This window comes from Labrus mixtus, chromosome 4, assembly GCF_963584025.1.
Source record: "Labrus mixtus chromosome 4, fLabMix1.1, whole genome shotgun sequence".
Taxonomy (NCBI): domain Eukaryota; kingdom Metazoa; phylum Chordata; class Actinopteri; order Labriformes; family Labridae; genus Labrus; species Labrus mixtus.
Genome location: NC_083615.1, coordinates 6,911,149 through 6,921,099, shown reverse-complemented (window position 1 = coordinate 6,921,099; position 9,951 = coordinate 6,911,149). Strand labels below are relative to the sequence as shown.

General features: G+C 39.4%; 1 protein-coding gene across 1 annotated transcript in view; it reads right to left on the bottom strand.

Annotated features, from left to right (window-relative positions):
• skor1b (SKI family transcriptional corepressor 1b) overlaps positions 1-5,381 on the bottom strand; it is a 136,258-nt gene extending 130,877 nt beyond the window's left edge. The window contains exon 1 of the mRNA XM_061035461.1: positions 5,377-5,381. The gene's annotated coding sequence lies outside the window, so the exon portion shown is untranslated. The remainder of the gene's footprint in view (positions 1-5,376) is intronic.
• Between the last annotated feature and the right edge of the window lie 4,570 nt (positions 5,382-9,951).

The following is a 9,951-nucleotide window of genomic DNA, read 5'->3' as shown; positions in this document are numbered from 1 at the left end:
TTAAAGATGTAGATAAAAAACAACAACTTTTAGATTTTAGATGCATAGCCAGTTTCAATGCAGCTTAAAGGCAATATAGTTACTCGAGTTAAATTGTGCTGTCTTGTAAGAGTTAACATATCCTGGCTCAGAAACCAGTGAGGCAAAGCCACACCCCGAGAAGTATTAATGTGATCCAAGAAGCACAAGTTCAAGAGTAACGGCATCTGATTGGCCAAAAAGACTCAAGGCCTTCCCCCCCTTGAGAAGAGGGCATGCCCACTATTAAATTTGTAAATACTCATGAATGAAATAGAGCTTTTTCAAAGCTGGTAACGTGCCAAAAGCATTGTTCCACTTACACAAAGCTTTTACTGATATACTCACATGACGGATCTATTTCATACAGGTAATTCTTAACATTTTCTTGTTTTTCAAAGTTGTTTTCAAATAAAATATTTGTTAACTTGTTCTCTATTCATTTATCTCACAAGCATTGATTTATGTTTAATCATGAGCCACAGATGTACTGAAAATAAATTCATTGCATTTTTCTAAAAAGACCAAACAGTCTTCAAAATATGAAATCTGAATATAATAAATGTACTCGGACATACAGACTCACGCACACTGTGTATGCACTGGGACATCTCCTCAGTCACACCTGTGGCAACTCTGAGGTCTGCAGCCGCACACGGTGCCAGTGTCTGAAATGGAATCAAGTTTCCCTGGCAGCCTCGGGGCTCTGGGGCAGAGGGAGGTTACTGAGGGTGGACGTGGAGGCCCTCATGACTGCACTGTGTTAGAGGCACCTGTTGCAAATGCATTCCCCTTTGTAACTCAATCACATGTCAGACAAGGAAAAGAAAACTGTTATTACAGAGTAACGCTTCATTTAAATCAGTGTCATGCAATTTTCAATTAAGTGGGATGAAAAACCCAGCTGGCTCATAAGTCACCGAGTCTGTCTGCTGTGCTGTCTGTGCTGCTGGAGCTGATTCACGTGAAACGAATGTTTGAAAGCATCAGTTGCACGCAGACATTTTAGATGCTTTGAATCTGTGACCCTGTAAGAGGGTCTTGACTCGGTCACTGTTACAGTGAGTTAATAATAGATCGTGCATTAATATCTAAAGACAAACAGTCAAAGTTTGCTTTCAAAGAACGATAGAGTTTATCCCAGCTCTGTAATAATATTTTGTTGTACAATTTGTGTATAAATACTTTTACTTTGAAAGTCATTTTGGTCAAAGGTCACGAGTGTTGCTGATTGATTATGGAAAAAAAGATTAATAACGATTACTCATTGATTTAACAACATGTGATTCACATGCACTTATCACTTTAACATTCAGAACACTATCAAAAACAAGCAATGAATGAAAATAAATATGTTCTCTTGTGGCAAGAATATAACAACATAAAAAAAATATTTGCACGTTCACTTCACAAGACGGGTGCTTAGGAGAGCAATGTGTCCACCAAAAACCTGCACACTGTCAAACTTGCAAACAAACATTCATTGGCAACGTTTGGAAAAGTGACCTTTACCGGTAAGTTAGACAGTGTGCAGAGTTTATCTTTGAGAATATAACAACGAACACATTTACAACACGACAAAATCCGACAAAACGAGCGCAACACAGCATGCGGCACTATAATCGCTTAATTTGGATGATCTTGTTTTCATGGTCGCAGGAGGCCAAGATCGTAATAGAAGAAATTGAAAATAATTTCATTGCAGCACTAGTCACTAGTGAAACCTTGTCCAACAGCAGACACTGTTATCAGCAATGACTTTAAATTGTCAATAGATCAGTTTGTTGGTTGTTGGAGAGGTATAAAAGATATAATTCATACATAAATTGTGTTTATTCGGAATCAGAGTAAGCGTAAGTAGAGTTTGTTGCAACCTTACACGACTGTTTCAGCTTTGATATCTTTGACATCAAGACAAAAGACATGTAAAAAATAAAGGTATCAATTCTATGATTTCCTAGCGATGCCCAATATCTTCTTATTTATATGTAGGCTATTAAAAAAAAAACCTGTCACAAAGTGTTTTTGCACTTTTGTACAGACTCATTATACTTTAATCCACTTTCCTCTAGTGTTGACTAATCTTGAAACGAGGTAAATCAGTTCACATGATGTGCTGAAGGAGCAGAAGTAAACGTTTAGCTGATTCATTATCAACCCACCTGAATTGGCAATAGAGGAGTGACTGAACAGCAATCACTCGTTCCTGATACTGCAGAAGACCGTCACAACTGTTGCAGCCAAAATCTCCTCGATGAAAACACAAAGCTGATTTGTGTGAATTCTGTTGTGTACTTAAATTCAAACAAAACTGCCAGAGCCAACTATTTCTTAAAATAGGATTGACACAAGCTTTCTGAAATGCTAATGCAGCTCAGTGTGAATGTACAATCTTTTGTACCACATGATGGCCATGTGCTTCAATGTTACAGAGCAATGAAACCCACTAGGGCTTATACATAGAACACTCTGTGGTTTTACAAAGAGCTTGATTGTTTTAAATTGGACTATTACTAGTAATATGGATTCTGAAACAAATGGTTCCATGAAGCTCCATTTAAATAAGCTTTGAAGATTCATCCTTTTAAAAATGGCAATTCAAAAAGCCACCGAAACCATCGGGCTCCTTTTTAAATTGAAAATCAAAGTTTCAGCGTTTGAACGTTTCATCCTTCAGTCGTATTTGAGGCCTACTCTACTAATGTGTGCTGCATGTGTGAAAGTGTGTAAGGAAAGACTTCTTCAAAGAGTAAGAGGTAACCGAGTACGCGGATCTAAAACAGGGCGCAGCTGTTCACACAGGCCTGTCCCCTGGCCTGCCCCTCTCTCTGGGAAGGTCCAGGCCCATGCTACCCTGGAGACCCCTGGGTAATAATGCAGTGGTCACACCAGCCAAGCTCACGACTGACGCTTCAGATACTGGGGGGGGGGGGGGTTGAGCAACATTCATCAAACATAGCAGAGAGAAAGAATATTCAAACTGCTGCTCTTACAATAATAATAATAATAATAATAATAAGTCTTTTTCCCAGTAGTTGTGTCTACTCAAATAACATTAACAGACAAGCCCTGTGTAACAGTGGGTCATTAGTGCTGAAACCTGTGAGTACAGTGACATCATGCCTGTGTTTAATAATGTTTATGCATTGCATGTAATCCAGGATTAAGCTTCATTCATTTTTCTATTGCATACCATAGACTGAGTTGTTGCCCAGTCACAACGATGATTCTGGCGTCAAAAAGTCAGCAGTGTCCTTTTTTGGAAGCCTTACAAAGTATCTACTTCATTCGGTTAATTTGGAGTTAGTTTGGTTATGTTCAGCCCCATTTCATTGGGTTGATGAAATATGGGCCTAATTAATTTGAATATGATCTCAGCTCTTTGATGAACTGTGTCGATATCCTCTTTGGAGGAAAGAAAAAAAAAAAAAAAAAGGAGACTGTCTGGCTTGCTAGTCTCTGCTCACCACTGAATTTGCATCAGCATAGAGCACAGCAAAACATTTGACTGTTAAAAGAAAGCTGGCTGAGATTAATAGTCAAATCTAACGATGCATGAACAGGACTGGATCAACAAAGACAAAAGAAGTATTGTTTATGGCTACAGGTGCTGCAAAATAGAAAGACTTTTGGTAGCAAGAAATAAATGAAATGAAAAAAGATGGGATAAACGATTGGCAGTCTCCATATTGTGTTATATTTTGAAATTTACTGGATATCCTATATGCATTCCCTTGTCTGACTTCCTGTATGGGTCGATCTGCTACGTTCAGCTTGACTCCCAATATTAGACCCGGCACATATTTGGAGCGGAGTGGAGTGGAGCTGTTGGCACACGTCAACGATAGACCATGGCCAATGCAGTGGAAACAAGAGCAATGACTGCAAGTGTGAGAATTTTTTTTTTTTTTGTATCAAATTTGTGCCTTCTGTGGAAAACGCCTGGTGATTTATCTCTTTGCTGATCTTGTTCTGTACAAAGAATCTTAGGCACGTACTGTTTGTCTAAAAGTGACAGGCATATAAAAAAAAAAAAAAAAAAAATTGTCAAATTTCCCTTACATGGTTTGTTCATAACCAGCTACAAAACCTATCACAGGAGCTTCATCATTCTGTAGAACTCAAACACCTTTAAATCCCAACTCAAACTTGAAGTATTCAGATCATCGTCTACACACATAAACAAGCATTTTATAGCCATACCATTATCCAAGTTACTGTCACAAACGGTTGGAAAACAAGGAGGTGTGGACCCAAGTGCAGAATTAACTAAACTATTTACTTTAACAAAAACTCACTTCAACAAGTTCAACAACAACACAGGGCTCAAAAACAGGGCGCCACCGGTACACTGCCGTAACATACGCACCGACAAACACATACAATGAACTGACGCAGACGGGAAGAAACAGAGAGACTAAATAGACATGGGGTAATCAGACACAGGTGAGACTAACGACACAGGTGAAGACAATCAGGGCAATCAGGGCAATCAGGGCAGGGAGAAACACAAGACCAGAAACACTGAGGACAATACAAAATAAATCATGAAACACTAAAGACACACAGAACTCAAGAGTCTAACGAAACACACTAGAACACAGAGATACACGAGGATAATGAATGACAAAATAAAACAGAAAACACTGAAGACAAAAACTAGGAAACCATGAACACTAGGAGACATTAACACACAAGGGAAACAAGCAACACTGGGATAAAACACAAACACAAAACTAAATCATGACAGTTACACTGCATTTTTTCTTTCCACAAAAATTGGGTACACTCAAATACTGCTCGTGTAAACACAGTGTACAAAGTGTCTGTTTCTTTACTACAATAAGTGTTTTTGAATCATGAAACTGGAGGGGGAGAAAATGGAACAGCCGAGGGGAAAGAAGCATGGTTAAATCTTTAATTGGAGACAATTTGATTCATTTAGCTGTGCTGGAGACAAGGAGTCCGGGGAGACAGCCCCTAAGGCAGTGTTTTTGTCATCTTCTTTTTCTATCAGTCAGGCTAATTCATGTCCTCGGGGGCCGGCTGTCAGTAGCAAGGCTCCATGAACACATTCCTTCTGATCCAAGCCATTATCGGGCCATTCAGCAGCACTAGAGCCTGCTTACGTGGGCCTCTCTCCGGGCTGACCTTCTGGGCCCTCCACTGGGCCTGACTCAACACTCCCACTAATCCACACCTCAAAGACTACAAACACAAACTTAGATTAAAGTCTGGGAATGGAGTCTTTACCATCCACATAAGCATTACGTGATCATTACCCAATCTTGTTTAAATCCCCCACCCCACACACACAGACAAACAATCTTGCCCTCTTTGCAGTATGGAGTAAGGAACTGCAATGTCCGTGTGGTCTACATAAAGACACGTCCAAAAAATGTCTCACTTTCTTGAAACACAATTATTTCATGACAGCGTTTTATTGATTTGACTCCCTTAAAGGGAAAGTCCGAAGAGCTTTGGGAACATAACAAAGACATACCCAAGGAATGTTTTCCACAATAACAACATATTCGATTCCATCAATGTTTTTATCATTTAAGGAAGCAGACAGACTGCAATTTAGACACTGCCCACATATTTAATTTCATTGTCTGCAGTGAGATTTCATTTAAATCACCGTAACATTCCTCTTGGCTGAAAATTAGAGGCGTGTCTCAGAGCAAAAGGTAACAAGCCCTGTGGTGGTAGCCACACCCAGTCTGGACACAACAAAACCCCCATCCTTCTTATTATGGTTTTGGAACATCTCCATTTATTTGGAAGCTTCTATGTCAATATGCAACATAATCACTGGCTGCCATATGCAAGCGGTGCCACAGGTTCTCTTGTTTGAGTGCCAACTTGCCCCGAGGGTCCTTACTATCCACAGGGGACTTTCCTTCTGAGCTGCCTTCATCAAGCCCGCACTTAACAGCATACTTTTTATAATGCATGGTGTTAAGTATTTCTAAGATGCTGCTGCAATTTGCAGTAAAAAAAAAAAAAGAGTTGGCTGCAATTATACAATTATAACAACCACAGACTTATAATTGTCTGTCTATTTGCAATCAGTTCATTTGATAGGTCTAAAGCTGTTTTCACACATGTACTCCTGAAAATATTCTCCTGACCTGGTTATTCATGTAAGAAACCCACATCGGGAGACTACTTCTGTTAGAGGGGGGGGGGGGGGGGCAAGATTTCTCTGGATAATGCTGCGTCTGTTTACGTTCACACTTACAGCTCCTGAAAGTACAAAAGCACTAAACTGTAAATAGATGTGCCTAACACATTCATATATTTCATGCTGGACTGTCTTGGGCCTCCATAAAAGCAAGGATAAATGGAAAATACTTTTCCAGAAGACAAGCACTCTGCCAAAATAAATATTGGCTGCAAGCAAATTTTCACACCTCAGGAAGGCGTCGTACACCCATGTTGGCATAACATGATGAGGAAATACTCAGCAAAGTTTATATTTTACCCCTCTAGAGCTGTCATAACTCATTTTATTCATGGTCCAGCTTGACAAAAGGGTTGTACTTTGAGAACTACAAACTTTAGTCATGCTTGAGTACAGTGACTTGGACTTACCATCTGTGAGGTTCTCCTCTTATATATCTGTTTTATACTGCCATGCTCCAACAGTGGCAGTACCATTGCATGAAGTCAGAAGGGGGCTGGGGAAACACTACAGAGAGAACAGGCACTCAGTGTGAACCACTTCACTTTTCAATGTTTCCCGAATGCCAGTAAATCTAACCCTTCTAAAATGTACATGGAAACACTATGCCAAGTATGACATCACCTCAGCTCTGACACATTTTATGATTTCTGACTTCATTTACAGAGACCTGAACTGGGCAGGCCACAGAGTCCAGTTTTAAAATTCTGTTAGCTCACTGACAGACGAGAGAGAGTTTTTGCTGGTTAAGTCATTTACCATGGATCACACTGACACATGCAGAGAACCAGAAAGACATTAACTTCTGTTTCATTGTATATCTTTGTTTTTTCTTTACATATAAACTCCCATAGCAAAGTTGAATTCAGGATAGGATCTTATCATATCTTATCTATGACTCCTAGACAAAAACGAGCAATATTTGAGACCAAAAGGAGATTTTTGTCGATTTTCCCTTTCGTCTCAAAGACAATTTTGAGACATGAAAATGTTTCGTCTCACTGCGAGCCCTGAGTGAGATCTATTGTTTTTCTCAAATTAGTCTCAATATGATCTGAACAATAGAAAACACCTAGGCCTATGTCTTATGTACATTTGATCATAGAGGACTAACTCATAAATGTTTTATTATCATAGACTCTTATGAAGTAAGAGAGTAATAACTAAGATAAAGAAAAATGATTGTATACAACAATAAAAATCTCCATAAAGTCTCGCGAATTTCTCTTGAGACAAAAATGCTACAAAAATGACAAAGACAAGATCGTGAGCAGGGTTTGGACCTTCGTGAGACAGGTTAGTTTTACCCTACTGATGATGTGTTGTTGCAATAGTTATCCCATCTCTCCCCCTATCCCCTTCCAAGCCCGGCGCAGTCTAGGCCTGTGAAGGCTGTTTCGTCATGAGCCGGGGATCCAGCCGAAGATTTCTGCCTTTTAATAAGACAGTTTTTTCTTACCACTGTAACTTTTGCTGCTTTGCTAAAGTGCTCATGATGGATAGGCCAGATCTTTGTAACATAACAATGAGTAAGGTCTTTTTACCTGCTCTTTTGTAATGTTAACAGACAAAGAGTAAGGTATTTTACCTGCTTTTTTTAAAGTGTCTCGAGATAACACTTGTTATGAGTTAACGCTATACAAATAAAAATTGATTGATTGATTGATGATCTGTCAATTATTGTTTAAATAGTTTTCTCAATTCTTTCTCGTTTGTTTTACAGATGTCTTCTCTCTTTTCTGTCCGATATTATGCTCTTTAGGTACAAAAAAAATCGGACATTAAAAAGACACATTAATGACAAACATAAGATTTTCATCTTAAAGACAAAGGTGAGCCATACATTTGTAAATATGCTGCAAAAGTTTCAGTTGTGCAAAGTTTTCGTAGACTTAAACATTTTTCTTACAGCCAAAGTTTGACAACAATGTGGGAGCAGTTTGAGAGTTATTCTGAAAACTGTTGTTGATCTTGTATCCTAAAAAAACCCTGAAAATACATAATCTCCAGTATGAAAAATACATTTATACAAATAGGGCTGCACGTACCAATATTTTTTTCATCAAAACTATGTCTCTTACATTTGAAATCATCAATCATTTATTTAGGCAGATAAGACGTCCAAAAATATTCCCAGAGCCCAAGCTGATATCTTTGATTTGGACATTCGCTGATATTAAAGAGCGAAAGCAGAAAAATGTTTATGTTTGAGAAGCTGCAGTCAAAGAAAGTTTTACATATGCTTTATAAATCAAATAACTAAAACAATTATTCAATAACAAATTAATAGATTATTTTCCTAGCTACTAAATTGAAACAGAAACGGCATGTTCAGTTTAAACACATGCTTCGAAAAAATAGTGAGTTCACAGTTCATAGGCGACATAATGAATACATTTATTCAAAATAATGTCCAGCTATGAACATTAAGATAACTGTGAAGGTTTGTGACTCCCCATCTGAGAGTACCTGAGTGCCCCCTTAAATATGCCGTTTTAATGATCTAAATCTGATGTGATTTGATTGAGATGCGAGGATTTCTGAGCTTTTAATGCAAGACACATTTCTGTGCAAAGAGAAAATAAAGTCTTATCTTATCTTGATGCTGCAGACGTCCAGTAACAGATCACATACGCTGCACACTGTGTCACTTTGTGGCACTTGTTGAACACAGAGCCATGACATTTATTTAAAATAAACAAATGATCCTCTAAATGGATCAAGCTTTAAGTACATAGAACCTGAGTTGTGACAATCTAAAGGAAAAAATGTGGCTTGTGAGGCGCAAATAATGTATTAATTTGTAGTATTTACTTGGTTAATACTGTGGCCTAGTTGTTGAGGTGCTTACCACACACTTTACTTAACATCTCTGAACTTGAGAAACAAACATCATTTTCTCTCATTGTGTGCATTGTGTGGAATATTTCCCTTTCTGTCAGGACCATTGATAATAGTGTTATTATTGTGCCTGAGAGCCCCCTCCTCCATTCCGGTTCAAGGATGCTCATTAGGAGACCAACCAGCTAATCTGGTGTCGGGGTCCTGATAACTGCCTTGCTTGGCGTCACTGTAGTAAATTGCAGTGGCTCCCTGCTAAAAGCCGGCAGTTGATAGCAGTATCAGCAGACAGGCTGCGTTGGGGAGACAGAGTGTCCAGCTCCAAATGACCTCCCAAAATAGACAAGTGCCTCAAGACCAGGGGCCACAAGCATCTCCAGCGGAGGCAAAGGAACCCAGACAAGGCTGGTTTCAGGAAGAACATGTCATCAGAGCTATTGCAGTTAATGGCATGCAGATATTCAAGGAAGGCGGCAGACACAGAGTGACCCAGGCTCTCGGTATTCAGTTCTCCTAACGTGCAGAGCATTGCCACACCACAGACAGGTCAGACATGGAGCCGCCTGTACTGAGTGGGAGTCACTCACTACCACAGAGCTGATAATGATTATGGCAAATTCACTATCACTAACAGTGGAAGGCCTGCTCTGTCTCTCTGGCTGTGGTCAGTGGACAAGCACCTTATTGAAGCTCCGAGACCTGACTGCTGTCAGAAGCTACACAAAACCTCTGCAGCTCTACGGGACGAACATCTCCACACAGTTATCTATATATTGTTCAAGGATTTCAGAGTGCTTGTTAAAGCAAATTATGCAAAGTTTGGGATGATGACATGTACCAAATATCGTCAGTGGCGGGAGTTGAACCTGCGACCAGGGTGAAGAGGACTGTACCCTTGTACATGG